Raw genomic sequence first — 16,489 nt, forward strand, 5'->3', positions numbered from 1 at the left:
GTTGTTTCTCATGTGCAGTGAGCGGGGCTAATCAGCCCCTGAGAAATCGTATTCTTTATACCTTCAATATAATACAATGTATGTATTATACATGGGAATGTGTATACTGCTTATGCAGGTGTATTTTGTCTATGTGTGCACGATATGCATGTGTGCTGTACGTAGATCATGCATTTTACTTAATTTACTCTCCTTACTCCTGGTACTAGGGCTAACAAGCACTCATGTTAATATGATGCACACACATATAGTTTGCATCTATGTGCACTAAACATACAAATATCAAGTAAAACACACAGGGCTAGATTGTTGTTTATACTATGGGACTTTTTCACTGATCTAGCAGTGTAAAGGGTCTTAAAGTTGGCATTTGCACCACCTTTATGGTCCCTTTACACTGCTAAAATAGAATAAAGAGACCTTCGTATAAATAAAAATCAGGATCATAAAATGCATGTCATATGCATTTAGGGACTTGAATAGTATAGATCAGTAGTAACTGTACTGAAATGAATGGAGTGATGCCCATGGAGTACTACTATCAGTGAGATCAGAATCAGGCTTGCAGAATACATGCATACTGTACATACAATATTTGTTTTGACTACATAAGTAAAAGCAAGGGTAAAAAAAAAAATCTCATTAGCCAGCAGATTGCAGCTGTCAATCTTGGCTCTTTGATATTGTCTAAATTTACTTGCAGTTAAGCAGAAATGTGATTTCCAATACACTTAATAGCAGAATCGTATGTCCTCTCGCTCCGCCAAGTGTGTACTTGAGGAGAAGAAAGCAGAGAGGCGCCTTCAGCCCAAGGACATGGAAAGCGTAACCCTATCGAATTGACTATCAATAATTAAGGCCTTTGATGCTTTGAATCATTTAGATAATAAGATTGCTTTGAAGTAAATAAATAACAAATTAGAATTTGTGGCAGTCACAGGTGTTTGGCAAGACCAGCTCATAATCAAAGGGAAAATGAATGCATTTCACTCTGTGTAATTAGAAAAAGAAATGAAGTTTATATGCAAATTGTAAAGCACTTTAGTAAGAGATAACCGGTCAGACATCTTTCTGTAATTTAAACTTTCATTTAGGGGAAGAATTTGCAAAGTATCCATTTTCAATGCAATTTGAGTGCAGCTGGTTGAACTATCTTAGTCATCCTAAGAGAGAGATTCAAACGTCATTGGTACCATGCAAATTTTGTTATGGCACAGTAAGGACAGCATATTCATTTTTAAACTCAATTCTCTCTTTCCTCCCCTCAGGACTGGCAGCCAACAGAAATCCCTGAAGGTTAGATAGAATTAGATGGTGCCAGTGATTAAACATCAGAAAAACAGGGAGACAACAAATAAGGACAAGAGAAGTGATGGGAGTAAATTTCAAACCTTTGTGGGACTGAAAGTCAGTCATGAAAAACAATGCTCCACAGACAAGGGAAAGAGGTCACTTGACCCATTGGGAGAGTGGGAGCAGCTCACACAGCCATTTCACTTTGCAGTGTTACCACCACCCACCAAATTTATCATAGAATCAGTAGCACAGAAAATGCTAAGAAATATTTGACAAGGGAAAGTTATGGAGTCAAATGTCTTTGTGTCAAGGTAGGGACTGATAGTAAAAGATGATGCAGCAAGAGAAAGAAGGTTGGGCCAAGAAAAAATGAGACTGTAAGAAGGAAAATGAGACCAGTATGGAAGCTCCGGGAGAAAGGAAGCAGCTTGGGGACAGAGATTCCTGGAGTCAGAGAGAGGCATGAGGCAGAATGGAAGGGCTGTTGAAGAAAAGAAAAGAGAGAGAAAAATAAGTGAGTATATGTTGTTGTTTTTCTAGAAGATGTTATTGAAACAGATCCTCAGTTGGTGTCAAACATCAGCTGTGGACCTGCCCCATTGTGTTTAAACATGATTGTGAGGAATTGAGTTAGCTGATTTGATGCTGACCAAGTTTTATCTTTTCTACACTGACCGGTCACTATTGTCTCAGATATCGCATCTCTTCAGTTGTGTTAAGATGTCCTAATGAAGCCCTATGAGTGTCTTGTAGGAAAATAATGGGGGCCTTGACTGAACAGAGAGAAAGAGGGAGTGAGAGACAAAAAAGAGAGCATGAAGATAAAAATATATCCCTAATATAGTAGTAGAGAAAGAAAAAAGGGGCGATGAATTCAGAGATGCTACCCTTCAAAGAAAAAAAAAAAAAAAAAAAAAAAGAAAAGAAGGTGGAAAGGGCCCCAAAACTACTGGGTGACTGGGGGACAACCAAGGAAACATCATTTGTATGGTGTGGATGGACACTCTATAAATGTACCTAGGTAGATATGGAGCTCTTCTCTTTGAATCAGTGTTCAACCACTGCTGCACCATGATACTAGTGGGCACAGAACTGAGGTCTCTTCCAACCCTAATCTTCTATGATCCTATGAGACAGGAAAGAGTCTCTGGTCACATATGACACTTTCCAAAAGAGCAGTGTTATTTGGCTTGGAGTACTGGGCAAATTCCAAATTGAGTATTCCACTGTAGCTACCTACATTCCACCGGCAATTTTAATTGCAAACACTTTTCTTCCATTCCTTTCTTAAAGGTAAAAACAAACAAACACATGCTCATTGGATAATCCTATTGTGCAATTGTACTAGTTGGACTGACTCCAAATCAGTAATCATGAACACATTCAAGACTGCTCTTTGATTGCTGTTCTTCTCATTGCCCTTTCACTAACACTATCCCGAATAGACTTTTGTTCAAACAATGATTTAGGGAGTGTTTATTCTTTGTAAAAATACCCTTATTCTCATGCAGACATGGGTATTTCTTTGTGAACAACAGTATTAACTATTCCTTAGTTGCTATTTATGTTTAGTTATTTGATATTTATTATTTTCTTATTTAAACATTTTCAGGAGTCAGCAAAGCCTATCATTCACAATAAAGAATGCAACCATTTCCATTGCTATGTCTGTTTTGTCCCATACTAGAGCTGTCTGTATTTCAGATTTGGGTGAATTATATATACATCCATTCACGTGCAGTTTGTTAAGCCCTTTGGGAAATCTCTGTCTGAAAGATGCTACATAGTTATATTGTTGTCTCTAATGTGAACCTCCCACACTGTGATGGTGTGTACAAACTCCACCCAGGAGACTGAGCCCAATTGGACCACTGGGTGACACCTGTAGAGGTGGTAGGCATAAATGGTGATTAAACTCATTTGGGGAGGAGCTGGGTCTTCATAATAGAAGGAGTCCCAGGCAGTGGGGAAAAAAGCCAGGGAGGTTTCAAATTCAGGAGAGAGGTAACTGAGAGGTTCTTCTTTTTCATTAAAGACAGAAAGAAGCCTTGGAGGACTGAATCCTGGAGCTAGAACCAGGGGGCATTGAGCCAGGAGGATGCCTGGGAGGCCGGGCACAGGGAAGCCTAGTAGGCCTGACCAACCCTCACTGTGCAAGGCTTTATTGTGTTGCCCTGTTTCCAACCCATTTTTACGCCCTGTAGCTTTGCGCCCTAGGTGGCTATCCTGCTCATCCTGCCCTGGTTACGGTCCCGGACAGATCAGCAAAGACAAAGATAAATCTTGGTCAGCATCAAGCAATGGGATGCTAGAAGTCAAAAGAGCTGCTATGCCAAGCCCAGCCATAAGGGGGCAGACTAGCAGTGAGTCCTCCTTTCTACACACACTCCTTGCTTTTCCCCAGGTTTTCTAATATCAACGGAGCTGACCCTCTGATTATCCATGGTATTAATTTTCCTGATTAATGTTACAATACATCACCTTTATGAGCCATTATGCTCCCTCTGCCTCAACTGATTTTTGTCGTAAACAGTTTCTACAGCCTTATTTCCCACTGAATTCAGCTCAACCAATAAGCTTGCTTATTAAGAACACAATAGCATATATAGTGAGCTGTAATCTTTTTCTTAATTAATATATGCATATTTCATAGGTGGAATAATTAGAGGATTATTTATATCACAATAGGAAAAATGATCCAGAAAGGCTTAAGAATTCTTTTTACTATACTCTCTTTGAATATTCATTGCCATTTTAAATCCTCTTTGTTGAAGTCTAAATTGTTATGGCGCTATTCTAGCTGTGAAGACTTTTTTTTAATACCCTTGATATAGACCAATTCTTAACCTACACAAAATTCCTAAAACATACCACTGTGCTACTAGTCCTCTGCCACTATTATACTGCTGTGGCAATAAAAGGAAGTACTATTCCCCACAAGAACTGAGATGTCACTTCAGGTGAGCTGACCGAATTTCACTGGAAATAGGTGGACTTTGTCTTATTAAATCCTCTGCACAGCTTCAGTTGCATACAACTTTTCTCATTTTTTCTTCATACGTGTTGTATAGCAGTGCTGTGTTCCAATCCAGTGGCAATTCCATTAGTAGTAGGTGAAATGACTGATAAATCTGTGGCCATCTTCTGTTCACTGTAGTTCCTCATTTCATATGACAGCAGAGACAAAATGCAGATCATCCTGATCCAGAGCTGGATTTCTATTGGTTGTCAGCAATTTAGGGTCCATAATCATCTCATTGTTACCTTGTGCCCCTGTCATCTGTTTGTTGTGTCCACTTGTTATGTCTCCTCTTTTACTTGGATTGTAACTTTGATGTTCTGTGTTTCTACGGTGCTTGCACAATGGTTCCCTGGCCCCTGGTTAAAGCTTAGGAGCCACCACAATCCAAATTATTATTATTATTATTAATAATTAACTATTATTAATAATAGTAACTAATACATGGACAGACTGTTGAGCAATTCTCCTTCCATCGAGCAGAGGAAAGTGGTACACATATACACACTAGTGATTTCATTATGATGTTCTGTTAACTAGCCTCCTCGGAGCCAATGGTTTATCAGAGAAGCTCATCCCCAGTATCCACTGAACACTGGGAACTCAGTTTTAATATGACTTTGACAACAACGCCTATGACATTCCCAATGGAGTGAGTTCTGGAACCATAAGTATTTACTCGTGAAGTTGAAGTCTTCTTGATGTTTTTTCACCAATACAGGCTTTCACCTCAAAACACAGAAGCATCTATGGACATCAGCTACTGGGGACAGGATGCCATTTGTTAAAAGAACTAGTGTTTGTTTAAATGTGTGATATAGAGCTGGTGTAGCTGGCATCATATTGTATCCCATGTAGTAGGGTGCGACAGAATGAGATGCTGCTCCCTGGTGCTCAATGATATGTGATGCATTTACTAAAGTTGTGTTTTGAAAGGAGGCAAGCGAAAAAAAATAAATAGACAGTAGTTGCTAGTCGGAGAACGATCGCAGCACAAAATGAGCACATCATTAATATCTAGGGAGCTGAACTGCTCAGAAGGCCCAATGCTGTGAGGTGCTTCCATCTCCCACTGGCTCCAGTTGTAAATAAGAGCACATTCGATACTTCCCAATAGCAAGCCCCGAAGCTGATTGCAAATTAGAGGCAAATACTGTTATTACAGATAGGGCTTGAATTGTGATTAGAATTAAACCCAAGCTAAATACATGAACTCCATGGGAACAGAACTTCGGATGAGTTTGTCCTTTTCATGTACTCACTTGAATCGCAACTGTTTCATCAGAAACAGGTTCTGTGTGCAGAGGATAATAGTCCACAAACCATAAAGTTAAAACAATACTTTAACTTTTAGGTTCTTCAGTGGCAACTATTCCTTTCTAGCATGTGTATTATATACCTTCTGATTCATCCAGATATGATTATCCTCTTCTTTCCTTCTGCTTCCTGCTCCTGTGTGCCTTTCTAAAACTAAAATTAAACAAGGCAAACCCTCATTCAGTTTTAATACTTCATTTAATGCTTCAACAAGTTCCAAAGCTCCATTTGTCTCATTGAGAGAGGCTGATATCAATAAACCTCATCAAGCAATGTTTTGGGTTTTTTTTTCAACTGTGAGTTATATGTACTTTTTAATGAACCTCTGTGCTCGCTGGTAGAAAGAGACAGTCATGTGCCTGAGGAGATGCACAATTAGAACTGGCTCATGTAGGACTTCTACTTATTGGGGCAGGGGAAAATAGTAGATATGATACCAGTATAGAAACAAGTAGAGAAGAGACCTTTCTTTTACTTAGTGGAGTTGTATGTATACCTTTGCCAGGCAGCAGTTTTCTGGCATGTGTAATCTAGTGCAATGGGTCTCATTCTTTTCACTGCCAGAACCTCCCTCAGCCAGTCTCCCATCTAGTTAGCACTTCCCTCCCATTTAGCAATATAGAGAGGGAAGAGTAGTTGTGACCCCTGACACTTGTCGTGACCCCAGGTTTACAGCACAGCACTACCTCTCGGGAGATCTAGGTTCCATTCCCAGCCCTGTTACCGACTTTTGTAAAGTGCTTTTTGATCCTTGACATTTTTTGACCAATTTTTTTTCCCATCAGGAAACATGGTTTTATTGAAATTGGAAACAAGGAAATGCTGGTTTTGATGATTTTTTCAAGTTTTCAAACAGGTGAATCAAGATGGAAACTGTTCTTGAAATGTCAAATTGTTCTGATGCAAAATATCAACAGTTTCCAATTCAACATTTCTGATTTGAAGTTTTTTGGCACTTTTCATTGCTGAATTTTTTTTTGATATTTTTATTTATTCCAATTTAGCATGGAAAGTAACTTTGAAATGTTGACATAGCATGTGATTGGAAAATTCTGCTTTTCCAGCAGCTCTGGTACTAAATAATAAGATTTGTTGTAAGCCACAGTGAGGGAAAGGGATGTAAAACAAGCACTTGGGGAACCAGTCTGCCTTGGAGCTAAAGCGAGTTAAGATAGCTGGGTCTCTCAGTCTCACTGCCTGGAGGAACCTGTTATGAACTGTCTGTGTTTAAATAAAATACCTTCCATTGGTTTAACACAGAAACTACCTTCAGTTAGCAGGTTCTGATCACACAGAAACACAGATCAGAAATGCTCATCTCACATAGGATAAAGTTTTCCCTTAACTTAACATCAAATAAGCAGAGGTATTAAAGACAAGGACATTTAATACATCTCAGCTCCTTTCATTTTTTTTTCTTTTTAGACAAAGAAACATATATGATTTTTTCTTTCTTATTACTTTCCTAAGAATCTACAGAAGGAAAAAAGATTTGATATTTTCTTGTTGCCACACCAAACACTTTTCTGCTCCTGCATTAGAGCAAATGCAATACATCACTTTGCCTTCCAGCAGCCAGCCCACCTAGGTGCTCCTAATTTGTTCCAAAGGGATGGCACTCAGCACAACAGAATCTGCTATAGCTCTGTACACTTACAAGGGAACCCAGGTGGCAAGCCTCTAACCGCTAGCTATCTGGAGAGAGACAGAGCGTGAGCAGATGCCTCCTGCTGCAAGTGTCACGGTCCTTATTTCTCATTGCCCTCCAGGAATACGCTGTCCTCTGCTCGGAGGTGTGTGCGGAGGGGGTTAGAATTTCATTACCAGACGGAAGGTCACAGGTGGTTTTGCATGGAAGCATAATTAAATTGCAGAGAATGAATTAAAATGGCTAGCAGATAAGACGGTCTTATTATTCCAGGCTGAATCGGGCAGATAAAATGCAGCTCCATGCTCAGACTGCAACCATTTTGCACTTTTGCCAAGGGAAATTAATCTGGAGTGAAATCACTTGATGATCCCTGACTTTCAATTCTTCATCAAAATTATGCCTCTACCACCTGGGGATGAGAGAGCAAATCACTCATAATTAGGAGGTCATTTCTTTTTTTGTATTAGTGTTTATGCCAGTCACAGAGTTGTTGGGGCCAGAGGGGAACCTCTCCCATCCTGGACAGAATTAACTCGTGTGCGTTTGGGAAGAACATGCTGATCAAAAACAATTAAGGAGAAAGGAAAGTTATTAAAGATGAAGAAGGCCATTTAATTGCAAATATTGAGTTGCATGAGTTGTACCACAGGGGGAGGGAATGTAGTGTGGCTGCTGCCTCAGTTGCACATTTCATGTTTGCCCTTAATTAACACCCTCCCTCCCCCCGAGCAAAAGCTGAGGCATGTCTAAGATGTTAAAGCACAGGACTGGGAATGGGGACTGCTGCTTCTGCCACTGAATGACGCTGTGATTATGGGCAAGTCCCTTTACCTCTCTGTACCTCAGCTTACCTATCTTTAAAATGGAGGTAATATTTACCTGCTTCACTAAAACACTGATCCAGCAAGGTGCTAAGCATCTATAATGCCCATTGATGTGAGGGTGCTGTACAGTACACAGGAGACATTTAGGGTGAGATTCACAAGGGGGATGTAGATGCCTAACTGCCATTATAGGCTTCTAAGTCCAACATTTGGGTGCCACTGATATTCGCCATTCCCCCTTCCCCTCCACACATGCACACACAATTGTTGTCCATTGCTCTAGGTGCCTAAAATCTCTAGGGGGCCTAAGCATTCGCTCCTCAAGTCCCAGAGATGCTTAAATTTCAGCATCTGGGCATGCATACTGCAGCCTAAATCCTGATACTGTCCTGCAGCTTGGCACCTAACTTGCACCTAAGCCCCGGCAGTATTCACGAACAAGGCATACCCCCACCTATCTCGCCTCTAGGAATAGACATGGTCTGAGCATACCTGAACCTGTACTAAATGGCTAAAGGAAGTGGTGGTTCCCCTTATAGTTCCCCCTTATAGTCTTTAGCCTAGTGGTAAAACATTCACCCAGGATGTGGGATCCCCCCCTCTGACTGATGTGAGGCACGGATTTCAACTTGGGTCTCTCCTGTCCCAGGAGAGCACCCTAGCTACTGGATTGTGGAGCATTCTAGGGCAATTCTTTCTCAATCTCTTTTGTTGAAGTTATTCTACTGTGTATCAATAATTAACTATTCACTAGAGCTGGGGGACTGGAACATGTGACTAACCTCTGGGCTATAGAGCCATTCTAACTTTCTCTCTACCCCAATTTGATCAAGAGTTTGATTCCAAATATTCACAAAGGTTTGAGAGAGGAAGGAGTCACCCCCCCCCCCCCAATGCCCTTCAAATGGCTTCATCCTTCCCTAAGAGAGATCATGGTGGAAGTGAGCAAAGTACAAGCTACAGGCAGAGTTCCTAGATTTATGTGGGAATTTAAGGCCTATCCTGTAGGAATCTGGATTGTGCAGCAGGAATTTCTATGACACATTTTCTTGGTTTGTTTTGCTTTGTTTTGTTTCCTTGGGAGAAATGACATGTTAGGGATTGTGAACACTAGACAAATTGTTTTAGATGACAGGGTGCATTAACTGTTCTTGACCTAACCACAACCATTGTCCTAATGTGGACACACTGCAGTGCCTTTTAGCTCAATTGAGCAGGTGAACATGTACCCTAGACTTCTCCTACTAGTTGTGTGAATAAGATGAGCAGAGCTTGTCTCAAGATGATGGATAAGACACTAGAACCTAGGCAAACAGATATGATTGGGTAGCCTCTCTTCAGACAGGGAAACCTTATTCAAAAGTAGTAGAGGAATTTGTTGTTTTTCTTCCCTCTTAACCTCATTAAAGGGCTTTTCAGCTGTTGCTGTGGACAATATTATTGGGCAACGGGCTGTTTTATGTGGAAGATTTGGCCAGTAACACAATGTTTGTTAGTTATTTTAATTCTTCTTTCTTGGGGATAAATATAGAATATTGTGTGGGCATCTTGGCTTCTGCAGGGATATTGTTAGAAATGAATTCAGCTGCTTGTTCCAAGGCCATCTGTCTGCAATGGAACAATTGTCCCATTTTAATCTGGAAGGACACTTTAGAGTTGCACAAATACGGAAATTCCACCAGGGAAGATTTTTTTCCTCTGTTCTTTCTTGGCAAAGAATTCAAAATATATCTGTATTTGACTTGTACTCCTTTGCTTGGACAGCACCTTACCACTAGGGCAGGAGAGGATCCAATGCCTCATGCAGAGCCGAGCCTAGTCACTATATACTGTTACATGATCTCACAGTCTCCTTATTGCTGGGTTAGCACAGCTATGCAGCATTCCTGGAATAATTGCACTGGCAAAAACTCTGTTTAACAAGATATGACAGTGTCTGTTTATTACTGTAGCATCCTCTTAGAGTTGCTTCCTGAGACAGAGTCCTCCCATCTGGGAGAAGCCAGACCCTTTAGGGGCTCTCTGTGGTTATGCCACTCACACAGACCCAACCAGCACAGTACCTCCCTTACATGTTTACTGTGCAGCTAAGTTAGTCACCCACACATGCAGAATATGTTCCTTGTTAGATGAGATGCACTCTAGCTGTTTGGGGCTAGTGGTTGACAGAAAGTGACTTAGGGCCTATTGCCACTTCCTCACTGATAGCATTGTGCATAAAAAAAAGTTAAATGCCAGATTACTACTTCTCTTGGGCAAGTCATGTGATTTACCTTTGTCTCACTTTCCCCACAATGACTTGAACAGCAGCAGTAGAAAACATAGGTTCCTCTCTCAGCCGCTAGGTGCCATCCTTGTGGAGGGATATAAGGATAACTGTACCCCAAGGGATTCCTCTTGTCAATATGTGGTATACCCCTCCTAGTCCATCCATTTTTCAAAGGTCAGTGAAGCACTGGCCTTTGGTTCCCACCAGCTAGCACTTAGTCCGTATATCAGAGGTGGTGTTTGTAGCAGTTTTTGGGGCCCCTCTCTATTGTCATCCAGCTATGCAAGCCACTCCCCTTGATTCTGCTACTCATGCCCTCCTGCCAGCAACAGGCTATTTTCCTGCTTTGCTCTCAACTGTTCAGATCCAGCTCCCAGGCTGTCTGCTTCCTCACCTTCCATTTGCAGCCAGGCTGCTACATCTGACCTGCTCATCCTCACACATAGACTTTTCCCCAAGTCTGATCCTGTCTGCCTTTGGGCATCCATTTTATTTTTTCCCAGATCACAGAGCCTCTTACCATGTAGAAGCAGAACTAGGCTACAGAGTTTTCTGTAGGCCAGATATTTATCTGGGTCCCTGCCCCTCACAGAATGGCCTATGGCCCAGTCTTTTCCCTTCACCTCACTGGGGGCAGGAAAGGAGAACAAAAGAGGAGGGGAAGGTGATGGATGCCAGGTAATGATATGAAATTCTTGGATCATTTTGTAGGAGCCCACATTTCCAAACTGACCTCAGGGCAAGTAACTGACGTGACAGCCATGGCTTTCTATGGGAGGGTGTTGTCTTTTCTCACAAAACCTCACTGCGAGCTATAAAAGTTGCTGCTCAGAGATCTTTGAATTCTCCAACTTGAGAAATGTTTGTCAACACAAAGTTAATGGCAAGAGGAAATGAAATAAAATGGAGATGCAGCTTGATTTATTTTTTTCATTATTCTGATTCTTTCCCCCATCATAAAGGACTGAGTGCTTCAACATGAAATAAAAATAGCATTATTGCTGGGCTGACAAAAGAAATAGGCTAACTTATTGGATTTTACATTTTTACAGGAGGGAGTAAAGACAAATAAATATCTTTTTTCATAAAAAAAGAAACAGATTGTAAAGTAAAATGGAAAGGCTGTAAGGAAACTGGATGCTTTTCATTTCCCTGCCCCACCCAGCTTCATAAAAAGGGCAGAAGAGGTGCAATGTGGGACAGGGTCACTATCCTAGGGGGATGATACTGCTCGTTTACCTTCTGTCTCACCTTTCCCCAGAGGCAGGGATGATTGGAGGGGGAGAGCTGTGTTGCTGCGTGAAACATTTGCATTGAATGGCAAACTCACCTCAGCTGCACCTGGGTGAGGGGTTCTGCCAATTCTGCACCCCCGGGGAGAAGACTCACACACAAATAGCTTTGTCACAGCTGGCTGGCTTTGCTCTCTCTCGCCCATCCCAACAACTGCTTCCTGAGAGAGTGTCAGAGCTACTGTTCTTCATGGGGCAGGGTAGTCCCTTCTCCCTCTCTTTGAGGAGGAGGAGACTAGGTGTCTGTTCCCTATCAGCAGGCTTTTGGGGGGACTGTCCAATCTATAAGGGACTCTGGGAAACAGGGTGAGAGGGAATAATGCACCCATTGTCTCCAGGTTCATGGAATCCTCTTCTGCTACAGTAGCTGCCGGCTAAGCTCAGGGTAAAGCCTCAGCTTTGACAGAGCTGCTGTTCCTCATTCTTGCCCTGGTAGAGCCACCAAAAGCCTGCAGCCAGCAAAACTTCCTGTTCACCTGGCTAGTGGATAACAACTATGACAACAACTGACTGGGGCTAGCTCTCACAGGAAGTAGCCCCCTCCCTTCTCTAGACTAAAGATCACTGTAATCTTGAGCCCAATAAAACACAGGGCATTCACCCCTGAGGCATATGTAGAGAGTGCACCATTGAATCAGCAGAATCTGCTGAAGGGAGTTGGGGTGCTGGCTAATTTGGTGAGGGAAAGAACAAGCCTATATTGGGTTAATCCTCTTGAGCTTCACCTGCTTTCAGGGTACTTATTTTGGGCCTATCAAGGATAGATGGATTAGTTTCCAGTAAGGTAGTCAAGCAGCAATTCATAAAGACCCTTCTAACCTCCAGGTGGGCTCCTTATGGTTGATTTTTCCCTGCTGAAGATGCAGCTCACTTCTGCAAATAGATGTAGTGAATTCTGCTCTCGGAGAGCCTCCAGTGTAGTGACATCTCAGGTGGTCTGACAAATCCCTCTGTCAGAGGGTATTGGGCCATGGTGGGGGGAGGATGTGTATTTTCTACATTGACGGATTTCTCCAGGTTGGAGAGTTAGTTTCCGTTTTCAATCCCATCCCCTTAGCAGAGATTCCCAGTTGTGTGTCAAATAGCATAACAACTATTTTATGAAATGCACTGCATCACATCAGAAGCCAAGCTGAGACTCAGCACCTGATTGAGGACTGCAAGTTGGATCCTGACAGAAGCCTCCAAACCTCAAATCTGAGGCTTTGTCTTTGAAGCTATCCAGCTGTCCTGCTGTTATGTCTTCAAAGTTAGGGAGCCTCAGGAATTGCACTAATAAAGGAAGGAGAGACAGATGTTTCAGTTCTGCATTTGCAGGATTCACAGAACTGAAAATTCAATATAATCAAGTTAATGCGAATAATACACCTTCCCGTTGCGGTATTTCCTCAACAGAATTCCACAGAGGGTCACTCAAGACTTTGCAAGAATCAAATTTAGGGTGAGAGGCAAAGCTCTTTGTGTGTGATATTCAATCTTCTCAAACCTCCCTTCCAATCCAAACTGCTGTTCAGTTCAACCATGCTCACATCCTTTTCTCCTATGATAATTAGGAATGTTCACCAAATGGGTATTTGTTCACACTTGTGTTTGGAAACTAGCATTAATTCCTGTATTGACCAGTGAATATGAGTATTCATTGATGTTCATTTGTTAGTTTTGTTCATCCAATCAGGTAGTAGAAACAATACCATATGACTCAGGTGACCAACCGGATATCGTGAGTAAAGTATAACAAATAGTCAAAGTTCATAAGCAACCCACCTGGATCGATCGGTCTTCAGCTGTCATTAAGACTGCACCGATCACAACACGTCCGCCATTCTTCTCGCATTCTTTCCTTTCTTCTCCACGTTCGTCAGAAACGTTTTACAATGTCATCTTCTCACCTTCTTGGAGGCCGACCAGGTGGTCTTTTCTGTTCATGCAGGTACCACTCAGTAATGATTGTGGTCCACCTATTGTCCGTGAACCGTGCTATGGGGCCCTCCCATCGTATCTTATTATATCTGCTTTCCACAACAATATCTTTCACACCACTGCATTCTCTAATCGTTTCATTTGGGATATGATCCAGAAGGGAAATTCCCAACATAGCTCATTCCATTGCCCTTTCAGCTACCGACAGCCGCTGTTCTTCTCTCTTCGTCAGTGCCCACGTTTCACTGCCATACAGCATGGCTGGCAGCACTGTTGAATTGAAGTATTTGTACATGTGGTCTTGTCAGTTTTTCCTTTCAGGATGTCCTTGATAGAATTAAACGCACACCATTCTGCCCGAATCCTTCGCGAGAGTTCTCTGTTCACGTCTTGGCTCATATTTACTTCTTGGCCCAAATATATGTACTGTTCCACTTCTTCAATTTCTTCTCCTGTTACCGTTATTTGGGCTTTTCGTAAGATGTCTGATCGCATGTATTTTGTTTTGCAACGGTTCATTTTCAGACCAACCTGACTGCTTTTCTTGTTGAGTCTTCGTAGCATGCTCTGCAGTTGGTTGGTGCTTTCAGCAATTAGTACAATGTCATCCGCAAATCTTAGATGAGATAATCGTTCTCCATTTATATTAACACCACTCCTCCAATTGATCTTGTTCATAACCATTTCAAGGCAGGCGGTAAATAGTTTCAGCGAAATTGTATCAAAACTCCCCTCCGCATCCCAATCGAGAAAGTTTTGAGGAGAGTAATGTCTGTCGTACATCCAGTATTCACTTCCTTCAACAAACTGATGTACTGCGTGTTAATGCCCTGCTCTGCGAGCGCCTTTAATATTGCGTTGAACTCAACGCTATCGAAGGCCTTTTCATAGTCGACGAAAGCAATGCACAGCGGGAGTTTGTATTCCCTCGCTCCTTCTAGGAACTGGCTGCAAAATCCTACCTCAGCACCTCATCGTGGTGCAGCAGTGACCCTGGCCGTCTGACAACTATGGTAGCGGGGCGTATGCCCTGGTAGGTCTAACCATGCGACAAAGGTGTCGGACTATCCAATCCAAGCAGGGGGATTGCTCTATCAGAGGAAAGAGCGTTTTTCCGTCTCCTTAGAGGTTGAAGGCTAGCTAAGCTTGAGGAGGTACGTATGCCTGCCCGCCTAGCCAGTGGGATGGCTTAAAGTTAACGGCTAAAACAACATGAGTAAATGAGTCTTAGTTCCCTGCATGTCATCAAACCGTTCTTCGGTGGTGGAGTGGAAATTGAGTGAGGGAAGGTTGCTAAAAATGTCAGGTGCTAGGCCAAAATGGAGAAGGACAATGCTCGCTGTGTGTACTTACAATTGTAGGTCGCTGGCAAGAGAGGAAACATTAAACCAACTGATGGAGGAGAAGAAAAGGATAAGATGCGATATCCTTGGTATTTGCGAAACCCGACGAAAGAAGGAGTTGTATGTCAACTGGAAGGATGGAAGCGCTGTGAGGCTCAGAAAGGGAGATGGCACTAGAAACGTTGGAGGAGTTGGATTTATCGTCAGTAAGGATTGGGTTTCGAAAGTCATATTATGCCAGCTAATATCATCACGTATTGGTGTGCTGCATCTTCAGATGGAGTCAAAAGCTATCCTCAAGGTCATCCAGGCCTACGCTCCCACGAGTGCAAGTAAGGACAAAGAAGTGGAAGAATTCTACCAAGAGCTCGAAAGAGCCCTCGTGCAAAAGTCCACTTATACTGTCACGATAGGAGATTTCAACACTAAGGTCGGGCGAGGGAAAGCTGGCGAAAAGTTCATAGGGAGATACGGCAGCGGCGAAAGAAATGAAAGAGGAGAAAGGCTGGTAACGATGGCAGAAACGAAAGAACTGTACTTGGCAAACACCTGGTACTAAAAGAAGATTGCAAAAAAGTGGACATGGATTGCGCCAAATGCGAAGAGTAAGAATGAAATCGACTATATTTTAGTCAATAAAAAGCACATTGTTCAAGACGTCTCTGTGGTGCAGCCCTTCAACACCGGCAGTGACCATCGCCTGCTTAGAGATAAGTTGATTTTCGATGAAGTAGTGGAAAAGAAAGCTTTACAGATGGCAAACAGGAAACAGCGCCCGAAGACATTCGATGAAGCAAAGCTGAAGAAAGCAATTTCTGGGTTTGACTGGAGCCAGACGGAAAAGTGTGACGAGGACTATAGCATCTTTGCTGACAAGTTGAGACGTTGCATAAAAGCAACTGAAATTGAAAAGATGAAGAAGGCAAAAGGAAGAATCTCGAACGAAATGAAAAGCTTGTTAGAGAAGCGGAGAAATATGAAAAGGAGCTCGGATAACAACCTCGAGTACTCCATTCTGTGCAAGCTTATACGGCAAAAACTGAAGGATGACTTCAAGAACTTCCGGAAAGAAAAGCTCCTTAAAACAGCTGAATCACACAAGAGCCTCAGGACATGCAAGCAGGAATTGGCGCAGTATAGATTGAGCATAACAGCATTGAAGAACAAGGACAGAGAGTCAGTAATTGACAGAGCAGGGATGGAGGAGGTCTGCAAGGACTTCTATACAGAACTGTTCAAATCAAGAATCAACATCCTTCTCCCAACACTCTAAGAGTCAGAAGAACGCGTACCTCCAATAATCATCAGCGAAGTCCAAAGTGCACTACACCAGATGAAGAAGGGAAAAGCTCCAGGCAAAGATGGAATAACGTCAGAAATGATTTCCACAGAAGGTGAAAAACTTTGGAAGGCCCTCGCTTTAAGATTGAGTCTATATCTCGAAGAAGGAAAAATACCATCAACCTGGAAGGAGTCGAATACCATCTTGCTGTACAAGAAGGGGGATCGAGAAAATCTTAAGAACTATTGCCCTATATGCCTGCTCTCTCATATCTAT

This window comes from Terrapene carolina, unplaced genomic scaffold (genome assembly GCF_002925995.2).
Source record: "Terrapene carolina triunguis isolate 2854851 unplaced genomic scaffold, T_m_triunguis-2.0 Scaffold96, whole genome shotgun sequence".
NCBI lineage: Eukaryota > Metazoa > Chordata > Testudines > Emydidae > Terrapene > Terrapene triunguis.